This window comes from Castor canadensis, chromosome 5 (genome assembly GCF_047511655.1).
Source record: "Castor canadensis chromosome 5, mCasCan1.hap1v2, whole genome shotgun sequence".
NCBI classification, from domain to species: domain Eukaryota; kingdom Metazoa; phylum Chordata; class Mammalia; order Rodentia; family Castoridae; genus Castor; species Castor canadensis.
Window position 1 is genome coordinate 63,226,653 of NC_133390.1, and position 24,888 is coordinate 63,251,540.

Sequence of the window (24,888 nt, forward strand, 5' to 3'; positions counted from 1 at the left end):
TTATCTATCAAGGGGAAGAGGCAAGAATGATAATATTTTGACTCAAGATGCCCTGGAGAACTAAGGTGAAGAAAATTAGGATAGTCAAAGGAGGATGATTTTTAACAAGGAGGGTAAATTCAGTACTAATGTATTGATTCTGAGAAACCAGTATGATTTCTATTTGAAAATTTAAATATGGATGCTGGAATATAAAACTGGGTATTGGAGAAATATAATAGCTAGAGATATAAATTTATGAGTTATCAACAGTGAAATAATTGAAATCATGCAACTTTGGGAAGCAGTGTCAAGTAATGGGAAGAGTATGAATGTGGACAGACATGCTCACATTCTGTCTCTACCATTTCCTGTCATATAACCTGGAGCAAACTGCTTAATGCTTCTACTCCCTCATATACAAAAAGGGGAAAATAATGTTATCCCTTAATTAGGATTACATGAGTTGAGTATTTATTTTTAAATTCAGTATCTAAAAACATGTGATGTAATATTCTCTTTTGTTGTTTATTTTAATTTGACTCATTTGATCATGCAAACTGACTTCATGGCCCACTATGTAATGCAACTCATACTTTTGGAAAACTGATATCCCATACACTCTGATTCTCTTCTACTTGTTCTGTGTTTGGAGCACAAAGACTTAGGCTATTCACTTTTTGAACACAGTGACTTGACTTCTTCATGGCAGGGAGAAGGAAGGTCTAGATGTGAAAAAACAAATTTAAGGAAGAAATTAAGATGTGTTTAGGACTTCACTTTGGGTAAAATAATAAGAAAAGTTTGTACACTGGCCTCTTTGGCTTGCTAAATGACAGAATCCTATAAAAGCAATGTTAAATAAATTACCAGGGTAAGTAATTCATTTTAAACTAGTAAAGTTTATTTCATTGTTTTTTCAGACCCTGAAAAACTATTCTCTGATGGAAATGACCCCTGGCAACAGTGACATTCTGACACTATGCATGTTGCACACTCATGGGAAGACTAAATTCCATGTCACAATGGCTCTGTTCAGATTACTGGTTTCATCATGCCTGTAAATCCAATTAAACTACTGAAATTTCTAATGATTTTCTGCCCACTTTGTAAATCATCATAAACAATATCAAGTCAACCAATAAATCTGACTCTATATGACTCACTGTATAACAAAAAACATGGTACTGAAATGTATAGGAATAATGAAAAAATCCAAATTTTTGATAAAAATCAATTTTTTCAGACTTCTTTATGTATGACTTTCAAGTTAGTGAAAGGAACTATAGTTCAACAGGTCTAAAAAGTGAACCAAAGGAGATTTGCTCTTCAGGAAAAACTGCTTATACTGAGAGTATAGAGGAAAGACTGAAGTCTCAACCTCCACATTTGGGTCTACTTTCTGTCTAGATATCCAGGTTGAGCTATGTTGATGGTCAATATGAGTTGTGTAACATGTCTGCCCTATGCCTGGCCTCAATTTACTTATTTCAAAATGAGGTGACTAGACTTTCATCTTTTTATATCCTTTTTAGCTATAATACTTGATGACAGTCTACCCTTAAACCCCTTTTGCCTCAATTTTTCAATCTTAAAAAATTGTGAAAGATTTTTATAAGGTTATTTGATATCCTTAAATGTTATTCAAAATGATAACAGTACAATGCACTAGGCTTAAATTTTATCATTTTAGTTTTGCCTCAGAGACCCCAGTTTTGTGAAAGCCTTAATTTGCATCAGCAGAATCAGATTTAACAAAAATGAAAGGATTCTTTTTGGAAACAAATACTAAAAAGTGGTGGTGGCGGGGAATGGGATAGGAAACTTCAGTTCAAATGATTTTGAGTTTTAAAGAATACTGTGGTCTTATTGGTATTAAGAAACTGCTTCTGACTTTTTAATGCAATAAATATAGGCTGCAAAAAATAAATAAAGTCTCTGCTCATAATAACTTCTCATTTCTGGCCCTTTGACCCAATACCTTTCATACTACTTCCCCATTTCAACCCACTGTATGATAAGACAAATTGAGGTAATACAGCACTGTCCACCCTGGTGTTAGGTAGGTTTACTTTGGAATTGACTCCAAAGATAAGAGATAAAAGACACAACTTAAATGGAAAACTACTGAAAACCATTTCACAGACAAAAAGGATGTGGTGTGAATGGGCACTTTTTATTTTGGTCAAGGAAAAGAATTGTAGTCCATGAGACAAAGGACTAGGAGACTGACGCCTCTTCTGATATGGTAAACAGAAGACTGATCTTTGGCAAATTACTTTATAATTGCCTTCCTAACTATCAAAAATGTTACCCAACCTCTCTCAGCAATATTCTCTGACAGAATAAATCTTGAGTTTCTGGCTTTTTATAAATATTGCAATTGTACTAATAACAGTAGCTACTTTGTGATTGCCTATCATTGGGCCAAGTGCTGGGAATTATGAAAATGGATGAATCCTTGCTCTTATAGACTTTACCATCTGTGGGCTTGAACTGTTATAGTTATGACAAAAATAACATAACCATCATTTATTTACTCATGCTAGACAGGAAATGTGCCTGATGGGCAAACATACATAAACTGCGAAACTGCCCTATTTCTCTAGCTACCCACCTTGACAGGGTGATTCTGCGCAATCTCTTAAAAAAAAAAAAAAAAAAGCTGTGGACTTAGCAGGAACTCAGACAAAGGGCAGAGACATTTAAGCAACTCTAGGGCTGTCTATGCACAACACGCAAGAACTATAGTCAATAATGAAAGAGTGCAGTAAACCAAAGTAAAAATGGAAGAAACTGTTTGAATCACCTTTAGTATTCTCTATTGGACAGGGACTGTGACACTCTGAAAAACATGATGCAGTATATCCCACATCTGGCATTCCAACAATGGAAGATTAAGTGTTTTACGACTCTCTAGCAAAAGCCATTTAACTGCAAAACTTAGGAAGACATCATAAGCTTCTGGATTTCATTACAAAAATATACATTTTCAGCTAAATTTTTTTTTAAAGATTGATTTTTTTTCCTTGAAGTATTTCACAACCTTTGAGTGCAGCAGTAAAATGATTTTCCTTTTTCCACTATCAACTATAAGCTTCTGTTTTCTTACCCTGGGCGTCTGAATCTTTTATATGCTCCGGTTCTATTCACTGCCTGTTATTCAGACATTGAAATCCCAAATGTTAATTGTTCTTCCAAGTACATTGACAAAACAGCAGCTAAATAAGGGTATACCAGACTGTGGTAGACTCTGACATGCATTTATGGAACAATGGGGCTCTGAGAGACAGCCTTGTAGCTCACGGGAAGACATAAGATGTGCTATTTTGACTGCTTTGTAGCAGAATGGGGAACACACGCACACAAGGGAATTATGCATTTTACTTAGTTTTGCCCAAAGTCCTCAAGGCAACAGAATCTTGTGATGTCATCATGAACTTTCTCTCCATTTCCATTGATACAAAGGCTAAAAATTTTTAATGACATCACAAAGAAAAATGAAATCTACTTTGATTCCATAAGAATCTTTTACCTTTTCTGATTTTGGTATAAAAACGCAAGATTCTTTCCAAATAGGGTGTATGTCATTGTGCTGCTGCACAGTGGGTGACACCCTCCCTAATGAAATTCAAACCAGCTAAAAGAAAGAATTCACAATTTCGGTTGAATAAAAAAGACATACTGAATAGTGAGCCCAACATACTGAATAGTGAGCCCAACAACTTTTTTTTTTTAAAGAAGGAAATCATTTAAAGATGTATTTCTTCAGGAACATTCAAATTTTACCCATGTCTGGTTACTATGTTACCAATGTTTTTTGTCCCTTTTTGGGCTGATCACAGAAACAGAGGAAAGTACAGGAAGCTTCCACTTACAGGAATAGAGTGCAGCTCAATCTTTTGTTTTTAAGGTGCTGTGATTTCAGTCTCTAAATGTAACTTCAGGCAGTCTGAAAAGAAACAGGTTGAAATCTCTTTCAGTTGTAATTGGTATTTCAGATTTAATTAAAAATTAAACTTTCATAATGCTTTGCCATCCAGAGCAATGCATTATCAGTCAAGCATAGCCTTTTTTTTTGTGGTAAGGGGAAAAAAAAGCCTCTTCCCAGAGTAGTTTTTTAATGAAAAGAAAAGGATCTAAAGAGGGAGGGGAAAAAAAGCAATTCTGAAAAACAACATGTGCCTCTCTATTAAGGACTTCATAATGATATTACTAGAAACTTAGTATTTCTTAGTTTTAGCTATCTACCAGATTTTCAGAGGGGGAAAGCACTTCTACACAACAATTTCACAATGTAAAGATTACATGAGATGTTAAGCTCAGAGAATACAAAGGAAAATCTATGGATCGAATATACATGTAAGAGGAAAATTATGACTTCAAGTAGAACAGGAAAAAAATGTTAGATCTACTGCTTTCAAATGACTGAACTGGTGGCCGGCAGATGGTGAAGAAGAGGTAAACGAACATGCTGAGCAATACGAAATGGCCATTGCAATGTATTGTGGGTTTAGCGTGATCCACTTCGTATCATATTCTACTTCTTGTCACATGCAGCCACTAGTGTTTGAAGCAGCACAGGAAGATTATCAGGTTTTGAATGAGAACTCCTGGTTTAATCTCATGATTAAAAAAAAAGTATCTTTAATCTTCAAATTTAAGAGTTCAGGCATTAAGATCTCCAATTATGTCATACATATTTGGTTTTAAACCTCATATTGTTTTTTAATGCTTTCTTCAAACAACATCTACAAATAAAATAATAGTAAAAAACACATGCTAGATTAAGTCATATCTATTTTTAGCTTCAAATAACGGACACCTTAATATTTAGAAAAATATTTTTTAAATGTAAAAATGGAGCTGTTATAATTACTTTCCTGATTAATTTGTAGTATTTTTGAATATATATTTGTAGCACTAAATGTAGTATGTTTATGTCCAACTTCATATAATGCAAAGTAATATTTTAATATTTCCACATGAGCATCATCATAAATCACCCCTGAAATTGCCCCTATTATTAGAAAATGCATCTGGTTCTCACTTGTGAATCCTGTTTTCTTTTTCCTTTGAAATATATGAAGAATAATTTGGGTGGTGTGCCTATTTGATGTACCTAGACTTTAAAAGCAAATTTACTCAGATTCACACTAAATCCACCCATGAATGGGTTAGATTTTTTTAAAATCATTGATATTGACTAATTAAACTTTCCCCCTGCTTTTCAAATGCTTGAATTAGACTAAAAATGTACCAGTGTAAAGACAGAAATTATGGAGGCGTCACCAGGGACAACTGAATGAGAGGAGAGGAGAGCACATATATCCTTATAAGGCAACAAAACATTCATAAAAGAAACTGACAAAAATAACTATGCTCAGAATTATAAAGAATAACAATAATCTCTGATAAATGATTCAGAAATATAAAAACTGTCCACCTCTTGATAAATCTGAATCACCAACTGGTACTGTTCTACTTACCAATAAAATATGGTTAATAAAATGATTCACTGTCTGGCTCAGACAAGAAAAGGTGATAGAAACTCAGCTGAATATTTACATATAAAATATTTAACTGACAACTAGCAGTTCAGTTCAGTCAGATTTCCTTTTCCTAAATTCACCAGATGTTGAGTGAATTGAACCATCAGTTCAAAATAATAAAGTCAGTTCTGAATAGTCAGTCTACTAAGTTACATTTCCCCCCTCCCCATGTCATTCCTTCTTATCTTTTGACCTTTGTTTTCTGTCATTTCTACCTATTTCTTTCCTACTTTCACTTTCTTCTTTCCTTCTTTCTTTCTTCTCTTCCTCCCTCCCTCCCTTTTCTTTCAATTTCTCTCTTTATCTCTCTCTCTTTCCTTTGATGAGGGTAATGAAGCTCAAAAATAACATCTTGTATCCTGTTGAGGAAAACTTGGTCACAACTATCCTTCCAGATGACAAACTCATTCTTAAATTTCTGTTTTCCAATCCAAAGAAAACAGAGCAACTGAGAAAACAGAGATGCAATATCACTTACCACCAACACCACCACTTTTAATTCCTATGCTGCATTCATCACAAGAATGACTGAAGTTTATTTATATTATATCTAACCTCAAATAGGACCACAAATAAGACTAATAACAGGACCGTTCTGTGGCACTCAGGCAAACGGCTGGGCAAACCAGATGGATCTTAATTTGCGCCAGGACTCAAAATATACAGTCGCCAACTCACTGTTGGCGACTACATCTCTTGGCCCAAAGATGGACCTGGAAGTGGGACCAGTTGTCTTCAATATGAATACTGCTCTTCTTCTAATCTGCCTCAAGAACAAATCATTAACTCTGTCACTATGTAGCTGGGCTCAGTATTGGATAGAAATTGATTGCAAAGCAGGTCTTTAAGGAAGTGAAATATTCTGAGGGCATGTTGAGTAAGATTAAGGAGTTAAGGATCTTATTGGCACTACTATTTTTAAACTTCCTGGTTTTTGTTTTCTTTAAATTCACAACTCTACACTACACACACCTTTAAAATATTAGGCTTACAGATTATGTGTCATCAGTATGAAACTCCCCCTTGACATTTCAATTTCCAAAATCTTTTAATATTATTTTCATCTTACAAATCAATTTCAGTCATTATTAAAATTGACAGCCAGTACCAGATGTCTCTATTCAGGACAAACCTATGTAAGACTTTATAGATTACAGTCAACATCCAATGAGGCACTGAGAAACAGCTCAGTAATCAATTCAAATTAGAAAGCCTGGAAAAGCAAAAGAGTTTTACATTCTGCACTAGTTAATGATTCTGAATGGCCTTTCAGAGAAGTAGTAAATGCATTTATTACAGTAACCTGTCCTGTAAGTCACAAGGCCATAAATGAAACCCCCAAATTAAAAAAAAAAAAAAACAAAGGGAGGGGTGAGGAACTATAGGTCTTAACACTGAGTAGGAACAAAGAGTTGCTGCTAGCTTTTAAAATTTCTACACAGATTGGAGCTTAGATAACACTAGGTCACAAAACTTCAAGGAAAGAACAACAAAGCACTCCAGTTTAGGAGGTCTGTTAATTCAGGAACTTCTCTTAATGTTCTCCCAACTATTCAGCCCTGATTTTACCTTCCTCGGTTAAATTTTGAGAATTTGTTCACCAGTATATCATTTACTCACTTTGACACTGTTCAGATTTGCTTTTTAAAAGATACAAGACCTGTCTATGGTCAGGAGAGAAGGCTAATTATAATATTTTTGGTTTAAAATTTTTTTCTTTTCACTTTTCAAAAACTTTTTATTATGGAAAGTTTTAAACATACGAAAGAGTGGAGTGCATAGTAAGATGAATTCCAATGTACTCATCACCCATAGTCAGTTTATTTTCCATCTGCACCCTCCAATTTTTATCCCACCAGATCATTTCAAAGACAATCCCAGATTTATCATTTTATCCATGGATACTTTAATATGCACTATTTAAAGAGAATGACTTTTAAAAAATGTAACTAATTTATACTAATCCCACTTCAAAAATAAAGAAATTCTTTAATGATAGCAAATATCCCGCCCATGGCAAAGGATGACTTTCAATTTAAAAAAAAATTGTCTTTTTTTTTAAAACAAAGATTAGTTCAAATCAAGATCTATGCAAGATCCACACACTCCATTTATTGATAATTTGCATTTAATCTATAAAATATATGCTTTTTTCATTTCACTATGTTGACTTTATTTTGGAATAATATTAATGTATGGAAAAGCTACAATATATAACACAGTCTCCATATTTCCTTCACTAATTTCTCTTAATGTTAACATCTTCATAATCATGGAAATTTGTCAAAACTAAGAAATTAACATTGATACAAACTATTAACGAAATTGAACACTTTATTCAGCTGTTTTATTAGTTTTTCCAGTATTTTCTTTTGTCTCTTCCAAGAATCCAATCCAGGATACCAAAGTGCATTGAGTTGCCATATCTCCTTGCTCTCAACTGGTCTGTAACAATTTCTCAGTCTTTCCTTGTTTTTCATGACCTTCATAGTTTTGAAAACAATTGTCAAATGTTTTGTCTTATGCTACTGAATTTGAATTCATTCAATGTCTTCTCATATTTAGACTGGAATTGTGAGTTTTCAAGAAGCATACAAAAGAGAAGTGCCCTTATAATATTAGGAGGTTCATGATATCAATATGGCATGTCACTGGGGTCTTAACTTTGGTCACTTGGTTAAGATGATTTCTGTTAGGTTTCTCTACTTCTTTCCTTTCTTTATACTTCCTTTACTTTTGGTAAATACAATCTTATTTTTAATAGCATATGGGGCAAAAATTACATAATAAATAATTCACCTGTATTAAACCTACAACCCCAAAGGCTAAGTAATATAGAGCTGCATAGCTATCACCACAATCCAGTTTGAGAACATTTTCATCACCCTCCAAATTTCGTTCATGTTCTCAAACAGTAATCAAGCCCCACTTTCATTCCTTAGCACCAGACAACAACTCATCTTTTTGGATATAAAACTTTGCCTTTTCTAGACATTTTTTATAAATGCAATCAAACAATATGTAATCTCTTTTTATGTGGCCTTTTTACATAAAATTTTTCTTTTTAAGATTTGTCTTTGTTGTGGCATGTATCAGTAGTCTATTCCTCCTTTTTGATAATGGCATTCCATTATTTGATATTGTTCCACATTTTCCTTATCCATTTGTCAGTTGATGGATATTTGGGTTTTTTCCAGTTTTTGGCAATTATGAATAATGCTGACATAAACATTCACTTATATGAAAGACTCTGTGTAGATATAAGCTTTCATTTCTCTTACAGAGATACCCAGAAGTAAAATTTCTGGGTCATAATGGTAAATTTATTTTAACTTCTAAGAAATTTCCAAACCCTTTCCAAAGTGCCTATACTATTTTACACATCACCAGCAAATTAGATGGATTCTATTTCTTCATCTCTTCATTAACACTTGCTACTATTTGTCTTTTTTATTACAGCTACTACAGTGAGTATAAAATATATCTTATGGTTTAAAAGTACTTTTTCCTTAAAGATTAATGATGTTGAACATCTTTTCATGTGCTTATTACCAATTCCTATGTATTCTTTGATGGAATGTCTATTCAAATTTGTTTCCAATTTTTAATTTGGATTTTTAATTATTTCTTTACATATTATGGAAAGGCTTTACTATGTATAAATAAAATGATAAATTATGGTGAATTTTAAGATTTATAAATAAATTATAATATTATATTTTCACTTGTTTGTGGCTTGTTACTTCTTTATGATCTTTTGCAATGTGTTTTTAATTTCATTGAATTCCAAATTATTAGTTTTATTCTTTTTTCAATCAAGTTTTGGTGTCATAGCTAAGAAGTCTGTCTAACCAAGGTCATGAAGATTTTCTCCTATGTCTTCTAGAAGTTTTGTAAAATTTCATCTGTTACATTTAGGTTCATAGTACATTTGAAGAAATTTTTATGTTTCATGTGAGGTAAAGATTTAAAATAATTTTTTACACAGTCACTTAGTTTTAGCATCAATTACTTGCAGTATTTATTAAAAAACTTTCCCTTGCCAAACTGCCTTGGTTTTGTCAAAATGGCCCGACCAAAATTATAAAGGCTGATTTTCTGCACTCTAATTTATATTCTTTTTGTCTACATGTCAGTATTATAGCTTCTTCCTTATTGTATATATCATCTTGTTTCTCTTTTACATAATTATCTTAATCATTCTGAGATTGTTGTATCTTCATGGAAATTTTAGATTCAGCTTGTCAATTTCTGCAAGCATGTGTTTAAACTTTATCTTTTTTTAACTTTCACTTTCTTTTTCTTTCTCTCTCCTTCCTTTAATTTTGTTTTTACTAGTACATAAAAATATTCATGATTTTTCTACAATGCTATTGTTAATTAGCTAAATTAATTTATTAGTTTTGAGTAGGTGTGTGTACATACATTACTTGATTTTCCATGCAGAGGAGTATATTGTGTACAAATAAAACGTTTTGCTCTTTACTTTCTAGACTGGGTGCCATCGATTTCTTTCTGTTCTGTCTTCTTTTCTATTCCCTTCCCTTCATCTCCTCTTTCCTTTCTCCTTCCTTCCCCTTCCTCCCTCTCTCTCTCTCTCTCTCTCTCTCTCTCTCTCTCTCTCTCTCTCTCTCTCTTTCTCTCCTTTTCATTGAACAGGTGAGATCTGACAACTTGGTCTGTTTCCCAATATTAGCGGTGAATCAGTCAATCTTTCATCATTACCTATAATGTAAGTTTTTCACTGATGCCCTTTATCAAGTTATAGAAATTCTCTTCTGTACTAATTAGTTGAAAGTTTCTGTCACAAATGAACAGATTTTCTCAATTGTTTCTGTACATCTATTGAAACAATTTTTTCTTTTATTCTATTAACATGGTATATTACACTAATTGATTACTGGATTTTTTTGGTGGTGGTCCTAGGGTTTAGTTTCAGGGCCTTCATGTTTGTTCTATCTCAGCCATATCACCAGCCCTGATTATTGGAAATAAAAAAGTCCTTTGACAACATTTAAGGGCATGGGGTTGTTGTGCATTTAGCTTTGTCAAATCAATTCCTTCCAATAGTGATGTTGTGGGGTTTTAGAAATGTCCCAGTAGAACTACTGTGCTAATGTAGCTGTGGAGAAGAGTAAAAGGATTTAACCAGTCTTGGCTAAAACACCTCAAACTCCTAATTATGCTCATCCCACCACTCTTAAAAGTATCTGGTTTAGGCGATACAATTTATGATCAAACTTATGCACTCCTTCAGTAAATAAACATTGCCTAATTCTTTCACTTGCAATGCAGGAATCAAGAGCTCAGCGGCAGTTATGTGCATATTGGGTTGGTGATCTGACTACTATCAAATGAATATTTCCATGATGGTTCCACATGTATAGGAAATCTACTGTGGCCTATACAACTACATCTCTAGAAATTTTAAAGGTTTGGGAGTATCAAGTATATCTATCAATCCTGAACATCCTAATTAATGTTGGGCTTAAAGATTAGAGATTGGGAAGTGGATGTAATACAGGGATGATATTGTCTAACTTCTCTTATGGAAGAAAGTTTTGCCTTTCTTTAGGAAAGGAGCCACTTGAGGAGAAGGGCTAGAATTATATCACCTGATAATGGGTTGTTATGAAATTTGGAGTTGTCATGAGCTGAAATAAACCTATTACAAGCAATTGTAGACAACATGTAACCTAGACTTAATCTCATACAAAATAATAGCTCAGAGATCTCTCCAAATAGATCCAAATACTTATTTGGATTAGGTTAGTATTTGCCAACTTATTCTTTGAGTTTCCTCTGCTCATCCATGGTATACCTCCTCAGAAATATGCTAACGGGGTAAGATTCTTTACAAACTTAAATTTTTTCTAACTTAGAAAGTTCTCATATGAAAAAGGAAATAATATTCATTGTAAAGAAGACCCTTTCTTTACAAGAGGATCCACAATAAATTTTTCTTGAGAATAGACTCTCACAGAGCATTTAAATTATGAACAGATTTATGAAAATTGCTCCTATCACATAAAATGAAATAAACATGTAATGTATGTTTCTAGGAATATTCAAAACTTCTACTTTACTTCAAAGAGACTGAAAAGGATAGGAAAAGTCAGCAAAGTTTGTGCAGATTCATCTCACTACAATGGCATAACCATTCACCTTTAACCTAGGAACCTGAAGCAGTAAGGATATCTGTTTCCAAGTGTAAAATAAGAAATCTAATCCATAATCACGGCACAAGTAAGTCTGGTCATGGAGTATGATGAAACTCCTCTCACCTTGTAGTATGTGGTTATCACTTAGGCAATATCCAAACTATCATGAAGAAACTTGAAGCATCTACTTCCCATTTATCTTTACATTACAATGGGTCTTAAGAAAATATTTAAATGGACTGTTTTTCTTATGGACTGGTACTTCTCCAGCTATTTTGTTAAGTTAAATAGGTAAGCAATTCTTCAGCTGTGTGTTTTCTTTGATTTCTCAATTTCTATAAAAGGATTTCAATCTTTTCCCAATTTGATTACTGTTTCTGCTATTAACAAAGAATAGATAACTCCAGTGATACAATCTAGAATTCAGTAACAATCAAATGCTCAACTTGGAGAAATAGCATTTATTCTAGATAAGCAGTTCTTCCTTTTGAGTCTAGTAACTACATATATTTCAAAATTCAACTTTGACAAACCAGAATAGAGTGTTGTCTATCTGGTCTGAAATTGTAAGCCTAAAATACTAAATTACAAGTTAAGGAGTTGTTATTGGTCTATATTGAGGGTTATAAAAGAAGTATTCCCACAAAATATCCTTTGTTTCTCATGAGAGTGAATATTTACCATAATATTCATAATATAATACAGTGATCATTTTATATAGTAGAAAGCATCTTATAAATATATTTCTTTCCAGTCTTAGTATCAGCAATATATTTCTTTAAAATACATTGTAAGCAATCAATTTTTAAAAGTACATAAGAATCTATATAGAATAGTTTAATAAAAAATAGGTCAAAAATATAGGTCTAATTATTGCCTTCTCATGCTTTCTCCTGTTTATCCATTTTATCATTCATTTAATTTATTTATATAGTATACTTCATATATATTTTACTTTCATTAATATTAAATAAGTGTATTTATACCATATATCTATGAATCATGTAAACTATCTTAATTTCTTTTGGAAATAAGGAGTTGTCCATCTGTCTCTCTATCTTTTTTCAGTTTTTGGTGGTATTGGGGTTTGAACTCAGGGCCTTGCACTTACTAGGCAGGCACCCTATCACCTAAGTCACTCTACCAGCCCTTTTTTGTATTGGGTATTTTTGAAATAGGGTCTTGTGAACTATTTGCCCAGGCTGGCCTGGAACCACAAACCTCCTGATCTCTGCTTCCCTAGTAGCTAGTATGTCAGGTGTGAAACACCAGCACCCAGCTTATCAATCTCTTTTGTCTATTTTTTTCTAATCTACACTTTCATATATTAATTTGTCTGAAATTTACTATTAAATAATCCAAAATTTTAGATGCAATTTGAAAATATCACCTTCTAGGAATATGATAAACTCATCTATGCTTTTATGGTGACTTCAGTTTTCTTTCTACTCTGAAAGCTATTTAAATCAAATATTTGAAGCAAAGAATAGATTTGCATCATCAGAGCTCAAATTAACATAAAGCTTAGCTAAGCATCTTTTTGCAAAGTCACTTGAAAATGATTCTTTTTGTACAAGAATAAAACTATTATGACCTTATGGAACAAAGTCAGCTAATTTCAAATTAAATAAAACCTATAAAATAGAGAAGTCATAACTTATTTTTTAGGTTATGTCCTAGGCAGGTCACCCAGTTTGGGGTGAGGGGGTGTGCTCTACTCAACAAATCGTGTATTCTGGCCTAAGCTGTATCCATTGCAATAATCAGTTTCTTTAAATTTTGCACAAAAGTACTCAAAGATGGCAGGTTTTTTCTAAGTTGTACTAAACTACATATAAGCTAATAAATAGCCCTCTATAACATATTTCTATAGCACCTCTAACAAGATATAATTAACTATAATACTATTTAGCTAGTTTCCACGCTGTTGCATGCCATATAAATATTTAGATAAACCTCTTGGTAATGTTCTCACTACATTAGCTTGGGACTCCAGGACTTGGAATAAAGAATGTTTTAAAAACAGGATATTAGGCCTGGCATAGTGGTACATGCCTGTAATCCCAACACTCAAGAAATCCCAGAACTCAAGAGCCTAAGGCAGGAAGAGCATGAGTTCCATGTCAGTCTGGGCTAGCCAGACTCTGTCTCAAAAAAATAAAATAAAATGGGATATTAGTAAGTCCTGAGATAATGTATTTTACGTTAGCTTTTCCTGACAACAAGATTAACACATGGCAATTACATAAAAAGAAATAAAGTTATGGAGAACACAGAAAAGAATAAGAAAAATTATATCTACCCATAATCTGCTCACACAAAAGAAACCAACTACTATTGGCAAATTATGACATCATTCCAATTAGGCAAATTTTAATTCCAGTTTGACTTACCCATTCTCCCTTGCACATCATTAAATTGCCTTCTATAGTATGATTTGGTATGTGCTCAAAAATTAAAAGATTCCTATTATAATTATTTTCCATAAAATGAATTAATAATTAATCAAGTTGCACTAAATTTCAAAAGCCTAATATTATTATTCATTTTCCTATTATTTGTTTATTGTTTATTTTTACATGAATTTGTTTCAATCTAGTCATATCCTATGGAGAATTTCTATTATATATATTCTATTCTCTCTCTCTTTCTCTCTCTCTCTCTCTCTCTATATATATATATACACACACATACACATATATATATACTATTGCATAAGTATTAGATAATTTTTCTGAAATAATGTGAAGATTTGAAATCGCCTCCAGAGAGAAACAAAATAAAATGGTAAATTTGATGCTAAAATGTAAAAAAAATCTATCAAGGCAAAGACAAATTATTTTACATAGCATTCTTATTTATGTATTTTATTTCTACTATATTTACCACAACACTACAATATTAGTATGAACAGCTAGATGTTAGATATGTTTACAAAGGTAAAGTATCATAAAGACCCATTGCATATCTCCCAAGAGTCTAATCTAATTCTATCTGAGGAGCTATCCTTTTTCTATAAACTCTGTCATATAGAATTACATCATTTCCCATGGCTGAGATTATCTACAATTCATAAACTACTTAAACAAAAACTGTTAAGAAGTGGGTTCTGTCATATATTCATACAAGTACTTCTTCACTTTGATTTAGTATGGAAATACACAGTATATCAATATGTGCTTCATTACGACAGTTGTTTCAATATGGTAACAGACTGGGCAAATAGAGGAAGTGTGCTGGGTGTAATTTATTTACTAATTGTAATAAAAACTCAGACAAATGATACCACACAGGAAGCTCACAGTGAGATTAGGGAGAAATGGTGGCTGAAAATTGCCTTAAAGTTTAGAAGCTGTATTATATAATCAATAGTATTGCGTCTGAATTAAGATAGGAGAATAGTTCCACAGAGACAGGTATTGTGGTCTATGACAAACATTATTCAATATCAGTATTAAAAATTTAGAGGGGGATCGAGTTTTATAAAATATGATAACATTTTAAGGGTATAACTTAAATAATTTGATTAAAGCATGATATACATAGGCCTGAAGTGCCAAAGTAATACCTCCTTGGACTATCAATATACACTTTTTAAAAACTGAAAGACAGGAGGGTAAAACAGGTCTTTTCTGGTGTGTGCATTAGTGGAAGGAGGTGGGCAAAGAATGGTTGAATGAGGATGAATATGGTGGATTTATTTTGTATTCATATATGAAAATAGAGAAATGAAACCTACTGAAATAGTTCTAAGAAGGGAGAAGGAAAAGGAAGAATGATGGAGGGGGTAAATATAACTAAGGTATATTGAAGCACACATGTAAATATGGCAATGTATCCCCCTGCACAACTATTATATGCTAATAAAAAAGATTGTATACTGAATGCAAAAATTCAAAATGGATGGAATCCATGAAATAAAAAAATCTCATGAAAGCCCAAAGAATGGGAATCTTCTCCCTTAATATACCAAAATTTACTGCTTAAGTTCCCTTTTAGTAGGTATGTTAACTTTGTGTTGGTATTTGGGTTTCACCTACTTTGCTTGCTAATTCTTTTGTGAATGGTTCTGAAAAATCTAAAATGAAATGACAGACTCAGAAGGCAGTGGTTTTTCAGTCTGTACTTACCATACCCAGTACTATTCCTATTTCCAAACTTTAAACAGGATCACTTTTGTGTAAGGCAATTTATCACTAGTAATGTTTTACAAATTAATATGCATGACATTTATTTACTTAGTGTAGTTCCAAAGAAAAATTCAGAAATCATGCAAAAGTAAATTCAATTTTTAAGCAACAAGTAAGGAAATAATTATAAAGGCACAATAATGATAGCAAAAGTGAGGAAGGCATATATACAAGAAGTATTTGTATGTTTTAATACTTTTGCTAAAAGAAAGAACAAGAATATGATGCTGTATATATACTGGCCTCTATAAATCCTATTTCATCAGGATTAGGATTTTCCTTATTCATAATCCATCTACCTAGTAGAAATTGAAAGTATAATAACTAGATGATACAGTGGAGAAAACTGATTCTCAGTAAGTATCTCTTTGATTTGTATAAAATACAAAGAATCAAGTCAAGATGGTATAGCTTAATAATATCAAATGTTCCTTCATGTATATTGTATAAAAGAACAAAATAAGGATTTAAAAAAATAAATTTTATTTTCTCCATCACTAGATTGGGAATGTAGGATACATCATGCAAAAGAACATTGAAACAACAAAATTAATACCAAAAAAACTTTCAATTGAAAATAAATCTATGTGAATGCATACTGAAATCCTACAGATGATTCAGAAGACTCTCAAAGAAATAAAAACCCAATGAGCATTTGAAAATGATCTGTCCCAATAGCACATATCAGTTCAGTCATACTACACAAGAAGTGGTAACATATGATTAGGCATTTCAATTTACTAATCAAATAGGATGCAAATAACTTATATTATTGAGACCTATAAATTTTCAAAAGAATTATCAAATTTTATGGAAGTTCTTAACTAGAATCTGGACACCATTACTTTTGAATGTAAAACTCAATTCTGATTATAAATCATTTTTTATTGTTTTGCTGAGTGTGGATACATTGTGGCATCCACAAAAGTTCTTATAATATAACAAATATATCATATTTGAATTCACCCCCTTCATCTGATTGTAAATCATTTTAAATTTAAACAATTTTTAGATTGTGACATGGTACACGATTAGGTTACAAAAAGCTTCCAAGTTTTCTTAATAAGACCCTAAATATTGTTCTCTAGTAATGCAATAGGAATTTAATAAGGAGAAATAAATTACTTTAAATCTTTTGATGAATTGTCATGTTTTAAATTATCCTATAGTACTCTCAGGGGAAAAGGTTATGCACCTGAATTCCAATGTATGGTCCACATCAAGTACTAAATAAATGTGTGAATGAATTAATTTGAATTAAAAACACATTATAAGAAAAAGTCTATATCCATCAATTAAAGTTTGACAATATTTTCCAGAAAAAGTGATCAGTAAACTTCAACATTCAATTCTAATTATCAAAATAGAATTGTAATCTACTTTAACAATAACAAAGTATCCCTGCCTAAAATCAACAATATTAACCCTAATTGTTAGTAAAACTAGGGACATATCATATAATCAAGAATAAAAAGTATGCTCTCTATGACAATGATTACTCAACTGTTTTAGAAATTCTAGTCAATGAAATAAGACATTAAACAGAATTTAAAGGGAAAAAAGTAAATGGACATCATTTCTAGTCAATAACTTAATGGCCTTGAAAGCCCAAAAGAACTTACAAGAAACTATTAAGAGACCTGAGCAAAATAGCTAAATAGTAAAATAATGAATAGAAAGGGACATGGATTTTCTACTGAAAAATTAGAAAAAAGAACATAAGTAATCCAAAACTATGACAAGAACATGATATATCTATATCTAAATATGAGGAATTTGGGGACAGCTGTATAAGATGACACAATTTATTTATGTAGGAAACATTACACAAATGAAAAACATACTATGCTTCTGAATATGAATACTGAATATGCAAGACACTAATACTAGTTTATAGGTTTAATAAAATTCCAATGAAATATATTTATGAATGCAGTGAAGTAAATGAATCTTGAATTATAACTAGATGACAATAGCAAAAGTATTTTTTATTTTATTTTTTCCTTTACTATTGTGCTAGGTGAAAAAGCATTTTTTTTTAAATTTTATTATTCATATGTGCATACAAGGCTTGGGTCATTTCTCCCCCCTGCCCCCACCCCCTCCCTTACCACCCACTCCGCCCCCTCCCTCTCCCCCCCACCCCCTCAATACCCAGCAGAAACTATTTTGCCCTTATTTCTAATTTTGTTGTAGAGAGAGTATAAGCAATAATAGGAAGGAACAAGGGTTTTTGCTGGTTGAGATAAGGATAGCTATACAGGGCATTGACTCACATTGATTTCCTGTGCGTGGGTGTTACCTTCTAGGTTAATTCTTTTTAATCTCACCTTTTCTCTAGTTCCTGGTCCCCTTTTCCTATTGGCCTCAGTTGCAAAGCATTTTTGAAAAGAAAAAAATAGGGAAGAATCTGACCCAGTTGACACATAAGCCATAAGCTATTATGGAAATGATATGGAACCAGTGAAGAAATGAAAAAACGGATACTCAAGAAATAGTTTCTAATGCTGATAAAATTAATATGGAATAAAGTGATTTTATCAGAATCAGTGGAGAAATGGTGCTGAGACAATTGATAATAATTGGGCACAAAATTAAGTACAATGCTTATCTCATACCTTAGGATAGAATGAATTTTATACTGAATCATGACTTAAAAACATAAAATAGAACTATGATCACACTAGAAAAATGATGAATATTTACCAGATTTCAAGCTGTTAAAAAAGAAGATAAAAGCAAATGGCACAATCATAGGAAAAAATAACAGAATTGACCATACAAATATTTGAAATTTTCTCACATCAACAATAGCAAAAATAATTAAATGGTATATGAAACCTAGGAAATGTTTTTGCAACATGTTTGACAAAACTAGCAACTTAACATTTAAAAAACTCTTACAAATCAGTAAGATGACATCAGTAAAGGACATGAGCAAAGGACCTGAGCAAATAATTTGTAAAAAGAAAGACAAAGCAATGGTAAATAAGAATATGAAAAATTCCAGCTCCCTATTAATCAAATGAGTGCAATTAAAACAAAGTAAACCAGGTTTTTGCCTGCCAAGTTGACAAATATTTATGACACTATTCAAAGAAGGTGAGAAAAGTATTTAGAAGAGTATTTTCACATGCAATTTGCAAAAAGTTATCCAAAAAGCCTTGAGACATTTACATTCTTTAATCCAGAGATTCATTTTCTGAGAACAAATGCTAAAAACACAATTCAAGGTGCAGAATTTATATATATAAAGACTGATCCTCAGAATACTAGAAATAATGGTAGAAAATAACTTAAATGTCAAATATGGAGGAGTTGATTAAATTTTTGGTACATAAATAATATATAATAATATACAGGCATTAAATGCATATTTTATGACTATGAACTAATAATATCATTAATGCTGTGTGAAGAAAGCAGAGTACAGACAATATGATTCCAATTTTAATTTAAAAATATACATAAAAACATACATACACATATATACCTTAGACTTACACACAGAATTGAAAGGAGGAAGACCAAAATTTTAGAAGTGTTCATCCTTTATTGGTAATGACAAGTTATTCAAATTTCAAAAATCCTCTTCAGTAAGCATGCTTCACTTTTCAAATAGGATAAAAGTTACTTTAAACTTAAAATTTATTTATTTCAGAATCCACTCAGGGTAAAATAACAAACACCAATAGAAATCACTTGTCCTATACATGTGAAATTACTATGCTCTTTCATCTGCAAATCTCCTTCCATATTTTTGTGTATAAGGTACATCTACTGGGAAATTTTATTTTCTTATTTTTATTTCTAAGGAACACAATAATTTTCCTGAAACAAAAACCAAAGAAAATAAAGTCACTCTTAAAAGTACCACACTGAACCACTGTGTACTACTAGTTCTCAGATGGCGCTTTTTCTGTCTACTTGTAATAGATAATGTAACTTACATTGATACTGTTTTGGTGCCAAGTTCAAGAAAATACAATCTAAGAATGTTTATTTGGCCCATCTAGCCAACACTAAGGAATTCTCCTCCAACCAACTGTGACCACCACAGTGAACAGTGAATTTGTTTTACATATTTCTTTTGCCTGGAACAACAACCATTACTAGTATTCTGAAAGTAACAATAGATAGGACTTGGATTTTTCAGCAGTGCTTAAAAAAAAATAGCTGCCAAAGTCAAGACATACAATAACCTTCTAAGTAAGTTTGCTGGCTCCATATTGTGTTTGAAGGCACACACCCTCCAAACGTCTGCACTCACCATCTGCTACTCAACCACAGAATAATGTGCTCAAGTCTGGTGTTGCTTGGCATAGGCAAAGATAGTCAATGTCCAACTCCATTCAGACATGTGCACCATATCAGGAACCTTATGACACAGTCCTCAACATCAATGCAGCACTTTCAAGCCCCAATGCACATCAATCAAATATGTGTGACAGTCAAGCTGATAGACAAAACTTAAGCCAGCCCTAAAAACCTACTGTGCATAGATCTCTCCAGTTTGCCTGCAGCTCACCTTCTATTAAGATGATAGCTTTGGCCTAGTCATTCATGCCAAAATAAGTCCATGGAGTCACTCTGGCAAGAAGAAGGGTCTATATCAATGTCAACAAATAACTTCCTTGCTGCCGACCCTACCATCTGTCCTCCTGCTTCCCACCTACCTTACTTTATGTGGACCTTGATGAATGGGATTCAAATAGTCCAAGATTCTAGTTTAGCCAGCCTTTGCAGATGGGGTCAACATGACTGCCCTCTGGCCAAACACACAAAGTGACATGGTTGATGGCTACCTGGAGAGTGTCTTTTGCAAATTTGATACCATAAATAAAACAAATGAAGGAATTCCTACTAGTTTTTGAATTTATGAAAAATAAGATGTGTCAATGCTTAAAGTGAAGATGAGTTTTCCTTTTAAATTCTTAGAAAATCGAATTTATAAAGTATAGAAAAATTCTATCACAAACTACAGGTAAGGAAAATAAAATGAATGAATAACAATAAAACTCAGGTTGTTTTAATGTATTTACAAATGGACTTGAGAGAAAGACTCAAGAAAAAAATCTCAGAAATATGAAGAAATAAGACTTTATAGTGCAAAATTAATGTGGAAGTAAAACATTTTATTCTTCATCTGATGCAACACTACTAGAGGATATTATTGCACATGTTAAATGGAAAATAATAGCTTTTGAACCTATTCTCCAAGAGTTGTATAGCACTTACAGACTTCAGGTAGAGCAGTAAAATTTAATAATCTTAAGTATGGAATATGGATAGTTTCTGCAGAAATCACATTTTTATCTTAGAAAAATCATAAAATGCATTAAGTTAGTATTGTTTTCAATGCAGTAAACAAAATTATCATTATTTTTTGCTGAACATATTGACAAATTTTTCAATTAGATCATGAAACATATACTTAAATATGAGCCAAATAGCACATGAAACAATTGTCACTGGTTCCAACCCAACTCAACTTAACATGGTCATACAATGATACGCCTTTATTTTCCCTTCAAGGGAATCTAAATGTACTTCTAGAATGGTGTCTGGACTGACAAAAAATAAAGAAAACTAACAAATTCTTTACCCCAAATTTAATATCAATCATCTGAAACTGTAAGCAATTTATGTATGTAATAATTAGAAGGTAAATCTTTACCACAAAATAAGAAAATGGATATAAAATACATTATATACAGAATTATTCAAAGCACCTACCATAGTGCTTTATAATATAGTAAGCACTTAATAAATGTTTGCAGAATTGATCAGAATTTAATTGGAAAGAAGTATAATGAGATTTCTACAAGTAGAATTCAGATCCTTTCAAGAACATGGGAATGTGTTTCAGTGAAATTACTTTACTAGGTATGTCAGTTGTCTTTGATGTTATGAGTCAAGATGAGCTCTTATTATAAAGAAAAATATTGTAGAGTTTTCTTTAGAGAAATCACAGTGGAATAAAAAGCTGACTACTTTGATTTCCAAATATCTGCAAATTTCTTAGCATTCTCTGGTCAAGTAAGATAATGCCATAGAAATCCCACATAAAACTGAACTTACAATGTCCTGGCCTAATCATGTGGATAATCTCTTTGAGTTTTCCTGAAATATGTTCCCATCCCATTTTCTATGGGAATTCTCCCACTGATTAACACAGAGAATGAGAATTTGGCCTGTGCTCTATAGGCACCATTGAAATGTGGCCACCTGAGGCATGTAGGGAGGGCATCCAGCTGGCATACCACATGTTGCCCTGGAGTAGTGTACAATGAGAGGGAGATTTTGGCTAAGAATACCTGGGCAATCTCTACAAAGGTCCTGATTATGAAAAGGACTTCAGCATCATCACTGTCTCACGAGTGAAATCTGAGTTTATATATTTTCAACAACAACAACAAAAAAAGCTCTTATAAGAAAAAAATCAAAGAACTTTATGAAAGCACAAACCTGGGGCATTTGTACTAATTTTGAATGTTATCTATGCCACTGCGAAGAGACTTTTTGAGAACTCCAGATACCTAAAAATTGATGCTAAAAGAAGCATGTTATAAACTTGACCATAAACTAAACTAAAATGTAATGAACTCCATAAAGCAGAAGTTGTGAAAACGGCATAAAAATTCAGATCTGCAGTGTAATTGTACTATATATCATAAAAATCAATTAAATTCATATTATTCATTTAAGAAATCTGCTGTTTTTATTTTTATTTTATACAATTTGTGAAAAAAGAAAATCCATGCATTTGAACTGCAATGATAAAGAAACAATTTTGTCAATTTTAAGTCTATTTTTTTCAAAACACCATACATGATTAGAACACATAATGCATTAGTATTTTTGCCAATTTTTGTTTTTAAACTAAAGCTGTTTTCGAGTTACATAAGCACAAAATTAGAATTTCAAAACCAGCAACATATTTAGGGGTGAATTTTAAAATAAGCCCACTAGATTCTTTGTTAGACCAACTTTGAGCACCAGGAACATTTTTGTGAAATTCCACTGGGGTAAAAATGGTAACTAGGAAACACTCCTCATGGTGACATAGAAGCATATGCATTATTTTCAATAAGTTTTGTTTACAGTTTTCACCCTCCTACTGAGTGGCTCGAGTGATATTTACAATACAATATGAGTATATATCTTAAGGGATTTATGATGTCACCAACTGCTAAAAAACAATTACAGCTGGGTTTTACATTTGTGTTTATATGATATTTTGCATATAGATTCCAAAAACCAATGAAGAGAAAATTTGATACAAAACATATCTTGGAACTGAAAGACAGATTCTATCAATATAACCAGTTGATAGCATTTTGAAGACAGTTTGACATAATTGAAACAAACAAACATAATGGCTTGAATATGCCACTTCAGCCACTAGAGCTGTTATTCAAGAAGCTTTTACTTTGTATCATTAATTCAATAGCACATAAATAGGAATTCTGACTTTTCAATAAATTTTGGTGACAACTTGTCTGCTAACGGAAACTAATACCTACATGGAAACTTTTAATTTGTCATCATCGGTGTCTTGCTTTAAATATTATAATTGTGGGCTTAGTTTACATTATTTTCCTAAAAGCTAAGGCAAATCACAAAGATCACAGTGTCCCTAAGTCTAATGAGTCCCAATTTATATCAGAGAAAACAGAAACTCAGAAAGCTAAAAAGTATTGACAGAAGGTCATACTGAAAGCCCAGCAACATATTCAGTGTAGTCACTTTAATCCTAATAAAAGCATAAAAACTATCACTTCACAATTTTAAAGTTATCTTTGTACTTAATTCAAATAGTTTTCAGAAAAATTTTACTTGTGGACTAAATAGCTAAATAATTTTTATTAATTTTTGTAATTTGAGACGAATAAGGTTTGATTTACACCATGTCTTTTTCTGCAGGAATTCAGGTGTTTTAGGATCTTAATTCTCTGGTAGCATTTTAAGTCCTAAGAGGTCAAGAAGTTGGTCCCTCTTTTGTCTTTATTGACTGTAATCCAGAATGCCAAAATCAGCACTGCTGGTTGCTGATCATCATATCTAAATATTGATTCTCCTAAACTTGTGTTTTGAGACTTCCTTCATTTTAGAATTACAGGTGGAAAGTCACTTCTCTTTGATATAAACTGCATGCAATAAAGAAGGAGGCAGTCCTACACAATAAATATGTAGGGAATGGTTTTCCACCTCTGCATGCTGCAGAAAATCCCACTGAGTTAAGTAGGGTTCTACCAAGACCACTTAAACATATTAGTCTATTATACTCCACATTTCTTTATTGTTCTCAAAAAGCTAATGAAATGTTCCAGTGTAATGTTTATGCTGGAGTACTTTTAAAAGCATTTTAGAAGTGATGTTTCTCTCATAACTCCAGAAGGGGGTTCTACTTCCTAAAAATATTTAGTAGACCATGCAGAGACCATGCAGTCTCATTACTGAGACTGTTTAGATTCATAGCTGGAGAAGAAAATCTTTAAAGATAATCACTTAAGTGTTTCAGTGTGGGCTTTAACATTATTGCACAGGAACAGGAATTAGAAGGCTGTTCTATACTACTGAAGAGATAGGTTTAAAATACTGTGTATAACCTGTACTTAGATAACCCTGATCTATACTGGTCAATCTATTTGTTAAGAAACAAATGTTTCTCCAGAGTCAATTCATTTTGGGAAAAGAAAGAAATATGACCTATAACTGAAATTCAGGTTGTAGAAGGAAGCACAGCCAGTTTTCTTCTCTTTTGTGGTATCAGTTATCTGAAAGATGAAGGGATCATACTTCTTTAACTGGTGCTAATATTTGTTGGCTTTATGATTCTTAATACTAACTCAGTATGTTGAGGAACAGTAAAGTAGTCAAAGAACTGGGGACAAAACTGTCACCAAATTACTTACTTTTCATCAAAATCAAAATTATATCATTGTACTTTGAATTACCATAAACAACCACCTCACCTTCTGAGCAACAATGGTACTAAGGCTG

General features: G+C 32.3%; 1 protein-coding gene across 16 annotated transcripts in view; it reads right to left on the minus strand.

The window, feature by feature from the left end:
* The window catches only part of Zbtb20 (zinc finger and BTB domain containing 20), an 815,899-nt gene that overhangs the window by 469,492 nt on the left and 321,519 nt on the right, over positions 1 to 24,888 (minus strand). For 13 of the 16 annotated variants that reach the window (XR_012447947.1, XR_012447938.1, XR_012447943.1 and 10 more), the window contains one exon: positions 3,858 to 3,931. The exons of the other annotated variants lie outside the window; for them this stretch is intronic. The gene's annotated coding sequence lies outside the window, so the exon portion shown is untranslated. The remainder of the gene's footprint in view (positions 1 to 3,857; positions 3,932 to 24,888) is intronic. 16 annotated transcript variants of the gene reach the window in all.